The sequence below is a fragment of the Antechinus flavipes genome, chromosome 3 (assembly GCF_016432865.1).
Source record: "Antechinus flavipes isolate AdamAnt ecotype Samford, QLD, Australia chromosome 3, AdamAnt_v2, whole genome shotgun sequence".
NCBI lineage: Eukaryota > Metazoa > Chordata > Mammalia > Dasyuromorphia > Dasyuridae > Antechinus > Antechinus flavipes.
This window is the reverse complement of record NC_067400.1, coordinates 132,292,236-132,308,962: the sequence shown is the minus strand read 5'-3', so window position 1 is coordinate 132,308,962 and position 16,727 is coordinate 132,292,236.

Here is a 16,727-nt window from a genome sequence, read left to right as displayed (position 1 = left end):
GAAAGAAGTAAGAGAGGAATGGATTTTGAATGAAGAAAACATTGCCTATTAAACAAGGATTCCAGAGGGTACAGTTGAAGGATTGTACTGTGTTTGTTGAAATTTTGTTTTAGAAACACTGAAAGAAATTAAAATGAAAAGTTCAGTATATAGCAGAAAATGTGGTTTGAATGATGTTCTGTAAAAGGTCAAAATCATGTGGTATATGAAGGTATGACGGTGTGAAAATATGCATCAGTAAATGGAGGTTGCCATTCAATGAAGATTGAAAAAACAGCTATATGCAAATTACAAGAGTTTATAAAATAGAAAGTACACCATCAAATGAAAAGCCTTAATTTAAAAATGCAATTTCCTTCAAAAACTGGAAATTAAGCAGGAAAGTTGTAATGTTTTATTTAGCTTTCTGGAAGTCTTTGGACCAGCTTTCATTTAAGCTGAATTATCACCACGAGAATAACCAGAGATAAAGTCCAAAAGTTTTTATTGTCTTCTTCACAGTCTGTCTCCTTGCCTGGGGTTCAGCTAGCTTTCTGCAGGCCCTTCAGATGGGCTTTGATCTCAGTGGGAGAAGCAGGACAGGCCAGCCTCCATGAGGCTGATGAAGATGGAAGATGGAATATCTCTCTGAGTCTGAGTCCGAGAGCTTGAGCTTCAACCTACAATCCTCTGTCTTCTCTGAGACTGACTCTGGCTGAGTTTGTCCCAGTTTATATGTTCTATTACAATTACATCATTACAGCATACTGAGTACAAACCAATCATTATATCACTAGGACAATCATACTGAACTAGAGAATTCACATGCTAAACTAGATAACCATTGTCTTATCAATTCCACTGAGTTAACACCTCGTTGTAGGACTAAATTGATCATACTGAGCCTTAAGGATACTTCTCCAAGATTTCTGCCCTTTACAGAAAGGGCTAAAACTAGCAATGGAAATCAAGGCTACATAATAGAAGGAAAAAACTCCATTCCCTACAGCTTTCAGCTTCCAGGTCCTTCAATGTGAATACATTAAGAGATAGAAAACCTGAAATCAAAGTCTTGTTTGCATAGGGAATTTTGCACATTCCGTTTTGAGAGTAGGTTGGCAGGAAAAAGTGGAGTTTTCCTGGTTCTAGCACAGATGAAAGTGGTTGCTTTGGAATAGATGGAATATGCCCAACCCAGTCCCTTCCCTCAGGGGAAAAAAAAAAAATTGTGCCTAGAAAAAGGGAAGTAAATAAATTCTATTTTTGGACATGTAGTGCTTGATATACCTATGGGCCAAACAACTTGAGATGTCCTGAAGGCAGGCAATCAGCTGAAATTCAAATTCAGAATAAAGGAAGAGCTGGATACATACATCATTCTAATAGAGAGGATAATTGAACCTATGAGAACTGATGAGATCAAGAAAGATTGTATAAAAGGAGAAGAGAAGACCTAAGATAGAACAGTGGGGAATAACCAAATTTATTAGGCATTATGTGACTTGATATCCAATAAAACTATGAAGTACATTTAACTAGATAGTAAACGAATCAGAGAGAGTAATAACAAGAAAATCCAGAGAGAGATTATTTAGAAGGTCACTATCAAAAACCTATCCAGAAGTCAAAAATCATATGTAGGGAAAAGATGTCAGATTCATCAAATAAGAGAACAATGATTACTTTGGAGAAAGCAATTTTAGAGAAATAGATGAATCTGTTATGAAAACAAGCTTTTTCTCATTTAAATAATTGATAAAACTGTCATGTCTTTATCAAAGTCACTGGTGGGGGGAAAAAATGTAAGTTTCATAAAGACAGGTAATTTTGATTTTTTTCTTTTTCTTCATGTATCTAGTATAATTATAGTTCACAATAAGAATTCTACAAATTCTCATTTTTATTTTTTGTTTACTTATTGACTGATGTATTCATATATTCTTTTATTCATTCATCTAATTGTTTTAAGTCCTAACTAATTAGATATTTCAAAAATATTTTTATTTTATGTAAGCTCCTTCAAGGAATGGTGAAAAGTAGATTGGAGATAATTTTTATATCAATCTAATTTTCTGGAGGTTATCACTATTTGTTAGAAAGCAGTTCCATCAAACAATTGAATTCTTAGAAAATTATAATTGACCTGGATGCAAATTATGGCTAGACTGGTAGAACATGAGCAAGTTATTTGATCTAACTGCACTTCAGTATCCTCATCTGTAAAATTGTGATGATAACACTTGTCATATTTATATTTCACAGCATTTTAGAAGAATCAATTTGCAAATCTTAAAGTATTATACTGATGTTAGTTATCTTTATATACATGACTTGTATTGCTATGACATTATTTTGCATCATTTTCTAATAAAACTTTTTTCCTACAAACATAATTTTTTTTTTGTTGGACTGTTGCAAAGTTTTTGTAAAACAACTGAATGGGAAAAATTGGTCTTATGGTAGCAAAAACATAGGCTAACTGTTGAATTGCCTGTTTTGTACTTAATTGTGAATTTTTAGGTTTGTTATCTGTGATTAGTACTTGTCAGATAGATCAAAAACATTTTTATTTTCTATTCTTTGTCCTTGGTCTTCCAAAATAAAGGCCTACATTAAGCTGTATAATTAAACAGAACATAATTCACTCTGCTGGCTTTATATACTAGGTATATATTGGAGCTTCTCTACAGTAACCTTTCCTTAATTAAGCTATTTTTTTTTCCCCAAAGAAGATAACAATGTTTTATTTGTGTATCACTTACCAGCTTTTAACAATCTTCCTCAATCGGTATCTTATTTAATATTCACCAAATTCCTGTGAAGTATTATTATTCCCCCCCCCCCCCCTTTATAGATTAGGAAACTTGAGGATCAAGATTAAGTGATTGTCCATGGAACTGAGGTTAATAAATTGTTCAGTCATTTCAGTTTTGTCTAACTATTCTTGAACCTTTTTGGGGGTCATGAATATATATTGGAGTTGTTTTGTGTTTCTTCAGTTCATTTTTCAGATGAAGAAACCAGTATAAAGAGCATTAAATGACTTCCCCAGAATTCCACAACAAGTAGGTTCCCGAGGCCAGATTTGAAATCAGGAAAATATTTTCCTTTCTCTAGGCCTGGGAGTCTATTCACTATACTTCTTAACTATATTAAAATTAGGCATTTTTATGTTAAGTTCAATTTTTTTATTCCACCATATCATTTAGTTTATATAATCTGATATAATTTTCACAATTTCTTGGCCTAGTTTTCTTAGTTTATGCATAAAATATAAAAAACACAATTCTACTCTGCAAATATAGATACTTGTATGAGCTGTGATGGTCATACATACATTAAAAAAAAAAAAAGATCTCATGTGCATTTCTAAAGGAAAGATTCAGTTAAAAGAAACTTCTGAGTCAGTATTGAGAATAAAAAATGTTTTCATTACATTTCTCACAATTGACCTTGAAATTCCAAGGACCATATTTTTTTAATGAAACAAAAAGAATTTCTTTCAAAAGTCTTTTGATCATAAATATAGAGATGCAACATCATTTGATGTCAGCTACTTTCTCTCTATTCATTAGATAACAGGGATAAAGGACTCTATTCCATGTGAATTATCAAGTTTTGGTCTATTTAATCACTGCATATAGCATTTTTAGCTTACATAATGGTATTTAGTATTATTGATCATAAGAAGAAGGATAGGATGGGGGACTGAGTAAAAGAGTATAGAAAAGCAAGCACCTATTTATCATTTATGTTAGAATTAAAAAAAATAAATAAAGCATATGCTTTTTTTTGGTCCATAAGTTAGTAGATTTGCAAACATATACTACAATTATCTAACTTCTAGAATTTACATATGTAATTTTTTTGATTTTAGCAGAAAAAGTCTGATATGCTGACAGAATTATAATGCTCTCTGAGGAAAGCAGAGGTTATTAATAGAATCATCTCAACCTTAAGTGGACCTTTAATTCAAGTGAACTTTTAATTACAGTCCCACCTTAGGTTGGTTGGCTTGTCAGTTGGTGGCTTGATTGTTGTTCTTCTTACTTAAAGAGGACCAAAATGACACCACTGTCAGAGTTACAGTATGTCCCACTGTGGCTGATCAGACCAATATAAGCTTGGAATGCTCTGCCACAGGTTAGACATAAATAATCTCTATGAACTTTTGAGGTGGCTTCTCTAATTTTGTGCAACTTGCATTTATTCTAAGATAATTCAATTCTGTTTTGCTCATAGAACATAGGACCTTCTCTGATGAAGGCACATGAGGCTAGGCAAGACTGTGTCAATGTCTGCCATGTCATACAATCGATTCTAAAGTTCTTGAGAGATCTTGAGAGTGACCTTGTATTGCTTTATCTGACCATCTTGCAAATGCTTGCCCTGTGTAAGTCTCCATTATTTTATTATTATTATTATTATTATTATTATTAATTATTATTATTTTGCCAAGTGTACATTTAATATTTGAACAATTTGGTCAACCCAATGGAGTCATGTTCTTTGCAGAGGGCAGCTTAGTAGGATTTCACATTGGACATAGAGTCAGGGAGATGAGTCTTCCTGAATTCAAATCTGCCCTTAGATACTTGCTAACTAAATGATCCTGGGCAAGTCACTTAATCCTGTTTCTTCAATTTCCTCATCTGGAAAAGGAGCTGGACAAGGAAATGGCAAAATACCCACCTTATATGGAGGTCTCTAGAAACCTAAACTTTACTATATCCAATCAGAAACCCAAGTTATGATGTCCAGATTATGTATCCCTTATAAAAGATTTGCTCAGATTGTAGGTTTTTTCTAACTTCTCTGATTTCAGCCCACCAGTCAATGGTATACTCCCCATTACAGCTAATTTCTCTATGAAAAGATAAAATAAAAAATTCCTTGTAATAGTGGCTTTCTCCTGGTTAATTGTGAGTTGCACTAGAAAATTTGTCTTTCTCCTTGTTAACTATTAAACATCTTATTTTGCTAATTACTCTTGGAATTTATCCCACTCTTAGTAGCATAATAAAATCTTTGCGTCTTGATTTGGAGTCTTCCTACAAATTTTTTTGGTATGACTCACAACTTCTGCTCATAATCCCAATGATTAAATATAGCCTTTGAGGTCTGCTGATTTGGGGGAGGCTTCTGTCCTAACAATAAATCAGTTGTCCTATATCTTCTGGCTTTGGAGTCTGCCTCAGGAAAATCCCATACCCAATCTGGCTGATTCTAAATAGACAACTGCTCAGTCAGATAGCTTCTGATTTCAGGGATAGTCCCACAGATCAAACTCTTGAGAATTTGACAGTCAATTCATATAAATATGAATACATTTGAAAAATGTAATTAAAAAAAAATCTAACATATTAGAAACTATCTCATAAAGTCTACTACATTAAAATAGTTTCCTCAATTTGTGATTTTTTTAAATGTGAAGTTTAATTTTTAATGCTAATAAAAAAACATTTTTCAAATGTATTCAGATTTATAAAGTAGAATTACACAATGGAATCTGAACATTACTGTGATACTAATATTGTTGGGATTCCATCTACCAGTATAGGCCACAACCCATCCCAATCTGTTTTCATTAAAGGTATTTCTATAATTCCTACCCAGAAGATCCATCAGCTATGTTTGAGACCTTTCTTTTCATATCTCAAAGATTCATACTATCATTTGGGCCATTCACAAGTCATATCCCATCTTCATCATATAAATGGATGAATTCTCTTTCAAAAATTATAAGATATATAAATTGATGAACTATTAATTAACTTGTATGTCATAAGTTAACTGATATCTTTTTAATATGATATTGTTTTTGTGAGTAGATAAAGCAACCCCTTTTAATGAATTATATATTCCCCAAGGAAACTTTGTATAATTATAGATTTGATGTCATTATCACAATATTTGTAAATAGAAGTCCTTTGAGACCCCCCTCATTTTCCTTGCCTAGGCAAAGTTTCCATAGTTTTATATAATTTATAAATTCTACCGATCAATATAATTCATAATTCTATAGTATTTCATCTTCTCTAGTAGATTACCAAGTTCTATTGTTCCACCATCTTTTTAATATGCAGTATCTCCCTATCTACTGATTATTTTGCTGCTGTTTACAAATATCCCTGTCTTCCACAAATTTAAGAAGAAACAATGTCAAAAGTATAAACAAAAGATAAAAAAACAAACAAAAAAAACTATTTTTTTTTTATCTTAATCATCTTTTCTAAATATTGCCTTATATCTATCCTAACCTTCTTGGCAAAATTCAGAGAAAAAAAAATCTATTTATAATTTATATCTTCAACTTTTCTCTTTCTATTTCTAAACAATTCCAAAACTGAACTTCTGACCACATCACTCAAATTACTCTTTCCAGAACAACCAGCAGACTTTTGCCAATGAGATATAATTCCTTTTTTGTTTGCTTCTTATTAGCATAGCAGCTTGTTCTGTTTCCTTTGCTGGATATTTCTGTAGCCCATGACTACTAAATATGGCTGTCCCTAAGGGTCTATGCTGGACTTTTCTCTTTTCCTTCTATATTCTCTCACTTCGTGATATGATCAATCTCTGGTGGTTTCAATTTTATATATTCTGGGTATATTATATAAAATTATAGTTAATATTATGCAATAGTGTAGAATTGTACTTATATAATATTTCATATATAATATAATCAGACTACACAAAGTTGCAAATACTGGAAATGATCATATATATATTAATCTATGCATAAATATAAATATGCATAAATATGAATCTCTTCTTATGGCTAAAAAAACCCTCATCTTTTCAATTGTTATCTCTACGTATGGAATATAATTACTAAGGGTTATGTTAATAAAGATTAAGTAAAGACTTAAAACAAAGGGAGTTAAACAAAATCCAAAGTACAATACTTCAGGCTTCTGTGCACACTCTCAAATAAAGAAAGGAGAGTTAGGATTATCACTAGGATTTTCTGTGTTTAGGAGATGAGAGGATTTACTGGAAAATGAGTATAAACAACTTTGTTAAAATGTTTACCTGGGCAAATGAGGAGCAATATAGGAAAATAAGTTCAGGATATAGTAAGGCATAGTAAAGGGATTGTGTTTTGTTTCGTTTTGTTGTCACTGTGGAGTTTACTTGGACATGTGGGAAGGCAACAGGAAATATGAAGTTAAAGATTTGAGAAAAAGTGGATAATTGGGGATTCAGTCTACAATAGAAGACAAGAAGGCATAAAATCATGTATATATATATGCACTGAGGAGAAAACAGTCAAAAAGACAGAGAGAGAGAGAGAGAGAGAGAGAGAGAGAGAGAGAGAGAGAGAATGAGAAAGAGAAAGAAAGAGAAAGAGGGAACCTTTTGCATATTTCAAAATTGATGCCACATGATATACCAAAGTTAATGTTTGAAATTTATGACTGTTGAATGCTGTACTATTTTCTCAGTCACCTAGACTCACATCCAGGGCATCCCACACAGGCTCTCTGACATTGACTTTCCATATTCAAGATTTTGTTAAACTTTGTCATTCCTAGCTTCACAGTATCTCTTATGCATGTTTTCTTTTCACTTATACAGTCATAACGCTGGTGCAGTTCTCATTACCTCACATTTGGACTACTAAAACAACCTTCTAGTTGGTCTGCTTCTTGGTTGTAGCTTCCATATTTTAATCCATCTTTTACTCAACTGCTAAAGAGATTTGTTGAAACTTTAATTCTGATCCCATCAACACCGTGGTCTATACATTCTTATCATTTATCACCTCTAGGATTAAACACAAAATGTTCTGCTTAGCATTTAAATCTCTCTATAATATGATCTCTTCCTGTTTCTAGTTTTTTGGTCTTTACTCCTCCCTTTCTATTTTTTTTTCAATTTGTTAACACATGATTATTATTCCTCCCAAAGGTCATATTCTCCAGCTTTGTACAATCCAAACTTTAACATTGTTCTGGAGATTTTTCTAGCACTCCTCAAAACAAACAAAAAAATCTGGTTTGTACCAGATAATGCCTTCCCTCAGTGATTATCTTCCATCCATTGTGTATTCTGCATATCTTGCATTTAGTTTTTTACATGTTCTTTACCAGATTAGAATATGAATTCCAGGAAGGCAGAGAACATTTTATTCATTTGCATTATTTTCTCAGATGTTAGTTCAGTGACTGATACTTAGTAAGCAATTTATACATGCTTATTAATTAGCTGAATTGGAAACCAGTCTTGAGAATGGAAGATGTTGTGACCCCTTCATGGAATAATGTGTATAACTGGCTCAAAAAGTTAAGATAAAAAGCGATAGTTGAAGTATATGGTGGTAGGAATGTTATCTAAGGCAAGGCACAGAGGGAAAGAGATGAAAGGTCAAAGAAATGGGTCACAAGAACACTTTTAGACATATATTAGGTAACCTAAAATTCAACCAATGAGCATGTACATGTATACACATGCATTCGTATCCACTTAAAATTTTACACCATTTCCTAGCTTTTTGATTGAGTCAAGACTAGTGATTGTGGAACTTTATATTGCCTTTAGCTATTGGTGCTTTTGTTCCTGTTAAAAGAACAGGAGTGTTTGGGAGATGAGAAGATTTACTGGAAAATGAGTGTAAACAACTTTGTTAAGAAGTGTGCCTGGGCAAATGAAGACACACACAAATATGCACAAGCAAACATACACATATCCCAAAAAGTTACATAGAAACAACTATTTTTCAAGTGAAAGAATCTAAGGGAACAAAAATAACAGCAAGTTATGAAATCTAAAATAAACTAACTCCTTAAAAATGTATTATGAAAATGAGAACACTGGGTTGATCATATGTATTTCTTATATATGCTTCTCAGTAATACTGTTTGTGCCCTCTTCCCTTGGTTAGTATAATATAAGTGGAGCAATGTATTCTATATTTAAAAGAAAAAAACAGTATGTTTTGTAACTGTGGGTCTTAAATTATCTTAAAAAGTGCCTTTGCTACGGGCTAATTGCATCTACTGGCTGGTTCTTAATAGGAACTATACTATTGAAGGCTAATAGCTTAAAAGTAACCACCTTAAGAGTAATCTTCATAAAAGTTGAGAGTATTAGATACTCTAGGCACAATATTTATTAATACTTGGTGGGAGAGAAGCCCAAATCTGAAGTTAATAATGAGTACTATATAAATGTTTTTAATATTATTCTGATATTTTTTCTTCTTTGTTAGAATTCACCATTTCTGAAATCAAAGACCTAGCAAAATTATAAATTTATTAACATTGATATAATTATATAAGCTTCAAATGTTTGATATTTGCCTTGATTGAATTGAAGTTTCATTTTTATATATCCTACAATGCTTCAATTGTCATATACTTATGAGTGATGACATTGTGATAATATCAAACCTTTAAACAGAAATGCTTTAGAAAGTAAAGCATAATTTTCTATCAGATTGCTAACAATAAGCAAAGTTTTTGTTAAAAAGAAAAATAAAAGAAAAAAGGGTTAATATTAGTTATAATTATCTTAGTTATAATGATCTCGGTTGCCTTTTTATTACTAAAGAAAAAAACATACTTTTCTTGGGGTTTAAAAATTAGTAGAAAACCTAATGATACATTGTGTTTGTGTTGTAAAGTGGGAGAACTATAGAATTCAGCACAGGAAGATCAGTTATGATATTTTGTATGAATTATAAAGCAGGTATAATAAAAATGATTATTGAAATCTATTACTAACCAGCCTACCTCAGAATAATATTGAATGTTGAAAGCAGTGAAGTCATTGTGAGATACCTAAACAAACTAATAAACAAAACCTCTGATTGTTAGATGTAATAATGAAGCATTTATTTCACTTTGGTTTTTGTTTTTTTTGTTTTGGTTTCAGTCTATTCTTGTTTGGATACTAATCTTTCTAATTCTTCCATTTTCATAGGTAAGCTACATTTCATGAATGTTAGAAATTTATTAATTTCTTATTGTAAATAGTATGTGTTTGGATGAGTAAATTATTATAATACCATGCTTTGAAAAAGTAGGAAATGCACATACACACATTTGTAATATCCCTAAAATTATGTTTTTGTACCTTGTGCCACTGGATAATCAATGTGTGACATCGCTTTTCCTTTTCTGTGTTTCAAATGAACAGAAAAACTAATTCTAAGAAAGAAGGCATTGTCAAAATCAAGAGACGGTGAGTTTTCCCTACCTTCTTCCCAGTTACATGAAAAACATTTAGGTAGAATTTGTGGCTTTATAAAGAAAGTACTGCCCACCCCACCCCAAATTCACACACATCTTTCAATAAAACAATTGAATCAAATGCCTTTTGTCTACGGATTCCATGGTTCTTGCTAAAAAGCTAGTTTTTCTGAGACTTAAAAAAAATTCTCACTAAACCCTACTATTCTCCCTAATCTATTATATCTCCACCCTTCCTCAAGCTCCTCAAAAAATCTGTTTAAATTTATTCTATATAAATTTTCTCTTGGCGACTTGATGAACTCACATGAGGTTCAAATCAGTGCTTTGCTGCTGACTTTTAGAACTCTATTTCCAGAGTTTTTAACTCTAGACCTACAACACTAATTCTCTACAAACCATTTAAAGATAAACATATGATAGTTATCTCAAATACATGTCAAAAACAAATCATTATCTTTCTGCCAAAACTTATTCCTCTTTTGAGCTTCCCTTTTTATGTCAAGAGCACCATTATCTTTCTAGTTATTCATATCTGACACTCCAGCATTATCCTCATGTTCTCACTATCATTCACTAAACATATCTATTAGTCAATTTTAACATTTTTCATTCGTGCAATCCATCATCACCTCTATTTTTCCCCCTTGACTCAAGTCTCTTCCCTCTTTGATCTTTACAAAGTTGCCAAACATCTCTTCCTAAGTCACAAATTTAACAATTTTCCTATTTATTTAGTCCAATTAAATCAAATTCACATGTACATTCTTCTGTTTAGTATTCAAAGCTCAATTATTTCCAGGCTTTCTGCACACTGTGATGTATTCAAACTAACATTGTTTCTATTTTCCAAACACGGCAATCCATTTCCCACCTTTATGCTGTGCTGATAGTCCTCCATTCTTGGACATCATTCTTGGAGAACATTATCTCTATTTCTCAGAATGTTCTTTTTTTTTTTTTCCAAAAATTACATATCTAAGATATTTTTAGGATTTTCATTTGATGCCAGTGTGTTACAGGCATGGTTCTAAAGCCCAATGCTCTTAATTCAGATTTCATATTGGGACAGAATAAGGCTCTTTCAAGGGAATGTTTGATAAACAAGGAGATTAAGGATATTTTACAAAGGCATACATCAAGGACACAGTGGTGCTTAACTTCTCTGGATGTGGCATTATTCAGTTTCTATCTGGAAATCCATCTATTGAGTCAGCATCAGGTTGTAGTTATAACATAGTCTTGGCCACCCACTAAATCTGAAAAGAACAGTTCAGGTAGCTTTTTTTTTTTTTTTAATTAGTTGTCATCCAGGATGTTGCATTAGGGAAGCTGGCACAAGTCAGGTTTTGTGAGAGGAAGAAGCTTAATCAGAGGAGCCACTAAGAAAGCAGGGGTTAAAGTACGTTATGTGGAAAGTGAGAGTGAGGAAGCTTTGCCAGAGCAAAGGGAGCTGCTTCAGGAAATTATTCACTATTACATAATATTTTTATATTTTGAATATATCTACATATAGTCAGTCCTCAACATTAGTGCATTTAAATTTGTGATTTCAGACTTTTGCATGCTTTTATTTATAACGCTATTCTTTTTCTCATTAGGGAAGAAATGGAGGTAATAATAACTTTACCAATCACTTTGATTTAATTGAACTCCTTTATTATCCAGGAGAAGCTGAAATAACCTAGTAATCAAAATCAACCAATCAGAAGTCAGAATGAGTGTTATTTGGGTTTTACATACTAATCATCCTTTGCAGTGGCTATCTGGTGAATGCAGAACACTTCTACTGAGAGTGAAGTCAAACTGGTTCATATAATACCCAAATTGACAGACCTTGCACAGGTATTCTCCTCTTTTTGTTGTAAAATCATATAAACGACTCTCTAAACCTCCAATCTTTGGATCACACAAAGCAAGTTCAATTTCCTGTATTAACAGTAAAAGATTCCAAATTTTGCACTTGATCTGTGACTTTGTTTCCCCTGTTCAGGCCAAAATTGTACCCTAATTGATTATTTTGCCAAGTAATTATCGACAACTTCACAAATTCATTACTGTACAGTAGAGGAAAAATTGCCATATGCATACAAGCTTCTGGAGTGGCTAATAATTCTATTAGTCTTTTGTTTACCCTAACATTGTAGAGTTCCCCCTGAATTTGTTACATAGTTTTATTATTTATCTTTAAAAACAAAATTTTATATTGTAATTATGCTCCCAAGTATAATGAAAGTTCTTTGGACTTTTAACCCAAACATGAAAAGTCAGTGATGTGGCCTAGTCAAAAAATAAAGGTGTTAGATAAACTTCATGCCAGATTATAAACTCTATAAATATAACTTATAATGTATGACTAATTTTTATCCCAGGCCACATAAGGACCTGGACCTATTTCAATGGAATGCATGAGGTACCTTCATGTCCCTTATTCTCTCCTCTCCCCTCCACCTTTCAGTGTACTTTTATGTTATTTTCCCTCATTAGAGTATAAGTTCCTTAAGGGTAGAGACTGTCTTTCTTTTGGTTTGTATTTGTCCAGTCACTGTTTAGCATAGTTACATACTAAATACTTCCAAATGCTTATTGAGATGTTAGTACAAAATTTTGGTCACAAATTTCTAAGGAATTACAACTGAGAAAAAATGTTTCATGTTTTCAATTTTATTTTATTTCATTATTACTGTATTAAGAAAAATTTTCTAGGAAAATTACCCCCAAAAAAGGTTTAAAATGGACTATGTGTATATATGTTTCCAAGCTAGATTGTAAATTTGAAAATAATAATAAATATTTATATAATCCTACTCAGCATTTTTCTATTGCTTTAAGGTTTTCAAAGTAGTTTACGTATATTAATACCATTTGAGTCTTACAACAACTCTGGAAAGGTATGTGCTATTCTTATCAACATTTTAAAGATGAGAAAAATAAGGTAGCAAAAGATTAAAAGAGTTACCTTGTTTCACAAAGCAAATGAGTTTCTGTGGCAGGATTTGAACTGAATTTAGGTCTGATGCTCTATTCAGTGCCCAACATTGCTTCCATTGGGAGATTACACAATTTTCATTTTTTTCCCTCTCTCTAATGACTTCCATAGTACTTATAACATAGAATGCACTTAATAAATATTTTTATTATATGTCAGGCATATGAAATATTCCAAAGGCATGAGTTCTTATGTTTCTTTTAAATAGCTGATAAATTAATGTGCATTTAAAGGAGAGAGTGAAAATGTAATGTAAAAATTACATATAAAGAGTAGTAATGTAAATTGAAAATGGTTGTATTTTTACTTCATATCTTGACTGAAACAGCAAGATACCATAAGGAAGAAGCAAAAAGTAAGATAAGTCAAACCATCACCATTATCTACCTTGACCATTATTGCTATCAGTGCCATCACTGATACTAAAGGAACTAAACTAGAACTTTGAGCCAAAAGCCTTAGGAATAGCAATGTTTCTAAATTACTTCCCTATAGTTATTAATGAATGAAGAAATAATTTTGAAGAGGGACAACTCCTTCCACATTACCACCAGCAAAGTTTCTTATCATACCTACTAGTCAGATAGGGATATAAAACCTAAGAGTGAAAATAACTTCATATCACCAATCCTGGTATTAGTCCAGCCCTCACATCTGTTATCTGAGAAAGCGACTCCTATGGAGAAAGACCCAGAGAACTCTTTCAATTATCAACAAAGTACCAGAAAAAGGGAAGGCAACCTAGCTTAACTGAAGCAGAAAGACACCATAAATGCAAAACAAGATTCCACATGTACTATGCAATAATCAATACTATAATCCTGACCAGCAACTTCTGAAATTAATAGAGATATCTCATACAGTGAACTCAAAAGCCTTGGGAATAGCACTAGTTTCAGCTCATTTTCCTCACCCATCATCCTGAGCTTCTACAGAAATGCAGTCTATTCTTTAAATCAAAGTTACTGAAGTTCCAAGAAAGGAAACTCTTGTCACTAAAATCCTTAGAATGGTGGAATGGTTCAGTGTTATTTTTCAATGGAAGTTAATATCATTTTTCAATGGAAAGGGCATTAAAGAATGGGCATTGCCATTTGTTTTTCTGGGTCATTGCCAGTTGTCTTGAATTTTGTTTTGCCACTGAATTCCAATGGCTCTGGGAGAAAATAAATCTAATGACTATGCATAGCCCTGCCTCCTTAAATCCAGTTCACTTATAAGTCAAGACATCATCTTATTAAGGTCATTTTCCTTTCCAAAAATGAAGGATGAACAACCAGAACTATTTGCTTTGCTATTGTACCCAGAGTATTATGAGGATTTTGTGTTTGACTTGTAGCTAAAACATATCATAGGAATAGTCTTCCCCAATAAAAGCTCCTTGGTAACAAGGACTGACTTACTTTTCTATTTATATACCTAACATTTTGTTTTTTCTCACAGTATACATTTCATAAGTGCCTCATCCATTCATTCACAGTTGGCTTCTTGAAATATTCTCCTAGCTTTACTCACTGACCTGTTTTACCTTCTTGCATTTTTACTTATCTGTTAGTATATATTTTTAATCAAATAACTTGACTATTTTCCATATATTATAGACTAAAAATCAAAGATTACAGAAGAATGAGAAGTGGTCTCTATCCTTTAAGGGACTACAATCTAGTGAGGAATTTGAAATATACACAAGACAAGACCATAAATAACAACAACAACAACAAAAAAAAAGTTTATAATGAAAGATCTTAAATGACTACTGTAGAAAAATGTAAAAGGAGTTCTGAAGAAAGATCTTTCATTAAGTGTTATTGTATACAATGAAGTTTTATGGAAGAGAGGACTTAGTTTGAGTTTGAACTTCCCATAGGATTTAGTTAAATAGAAAGGAAGGTACAGGGAATTCCTAAAAGGGAAATAGAATGAGAAGCACTCTGAATAACACATTCAGAAAACAAAAGGTAGGGCAGTTTGACAAGAATGAAAAATTGCATTAAAAAAGTAATAGATATGAATGAGGAGACAGAAGATAAAAGAAGAGAATGCAAATTGTCAGGGCTTGTAATTTAGTCATTATCATTAATAATAATAATAATAATAATAATAATAATAATAGCAATCAGTTGGCAAAAAAGAATTGTGTGCATGTTTGTAGGGAGTAAATATGTGGGAGAGAAAAATTTTATCTCCTATTAAAACCAAGAAAAATTCACCATCATCACTTTTCCAGGAAGTCTTCCTTAGTTATTCATTAATACTAAGTGTTCCCCAGATAGCTTTGTATTGCTCCATTTTGTTATCTCATGTACCTAAGTTTATAGTTCACTTGATAGTGTATAGAGGAATATTTCATATATACCTCAAATATTTAACAACTGTGTCATCCTGGACAAGTAACCTCTCACAGCCTCACTTTCCATCCCTATAAAATGGATATCACAATATCAAAATATTATTAGAGAAATCAAATGACTTACTATGTATAAATATCTTGTGAACTAAAAGTACTATGTGTATGTTTTTTTTTTAAAGCTACTATACTTCATTGTAGTTCATATACTTGGTTTAAAAACAGATATATAGGTGCATTTCATCTATTAGACCTCAAATTTCTTTAGTACGCAGATTATTCCCATTATTTTTTTTTTCTTCCTCTATAACATCTGTAAAGTACCCAAAACACAATGGATCATAAATAAGTATTAAATGATTATCTCGCATAAACAAGAGACTGAATTTATCTATAATACTTTACAGTAAACTGAGTAATTCCATTTATGTCATTGCATTTGGCTTTCAAGATAGGCCTGTTAGATAGAAAATTCAAGTATTTACACCTCTCTTTTACAGATTAAGAAAATGAGGCTCCTTCACTTGTTCAACATCACATAACTAGTAAATGTCAGAACCTGTATTTGTCCTGAGTTCTTGTCTTTCTCCCATTATATCATTTTGCCCTGACAACTTACATTCTCTTCTTTTATCTTCTGTCTCCTCATACATTTCTATTACTTTCTTAATGACATTTTCCATTCCTGTCAAATTGCACTACTTATTGTTTTCTGAATATCTCATTCAAAGTACTTCCTATTCTATTTCCCTTTTAGGAATTCCTGTACCTTAACTAAATCTATTAACAAATAAATAATTCTGAGTACTTGATGTTTATATAATCTCTTTGAGGTAAATATTTCATCCAGTACACATAGAATTTTACTCTATGAACTTAGTAGATGAGCTTTAGGAGCAGTTTGTGCCAGAAAAGGTCATCTCTATATAACCAACTATATTATTAATTGGCATGACTTAGCTAGTCTTGCCATTTATAGAAAGTATAATCTATCTTTGGGTCCAAGTTGGAAACTTTACTTATTAGAATCTATCTGTTGGAGATTCTCCTTTGTTGGTAGAGCCTTTAAAAGATCACTGTCACCTCCATGCCATAATGAGGGCTTGAAAGTAGATTTTTTATAAGGAAAAGTAAGAAAAAACAGCTTAAAAGATTAACACTAAATGAATGACAGACTAAAGAAAATCCAGATCATTCATTTTTCAGCAACTTTCAG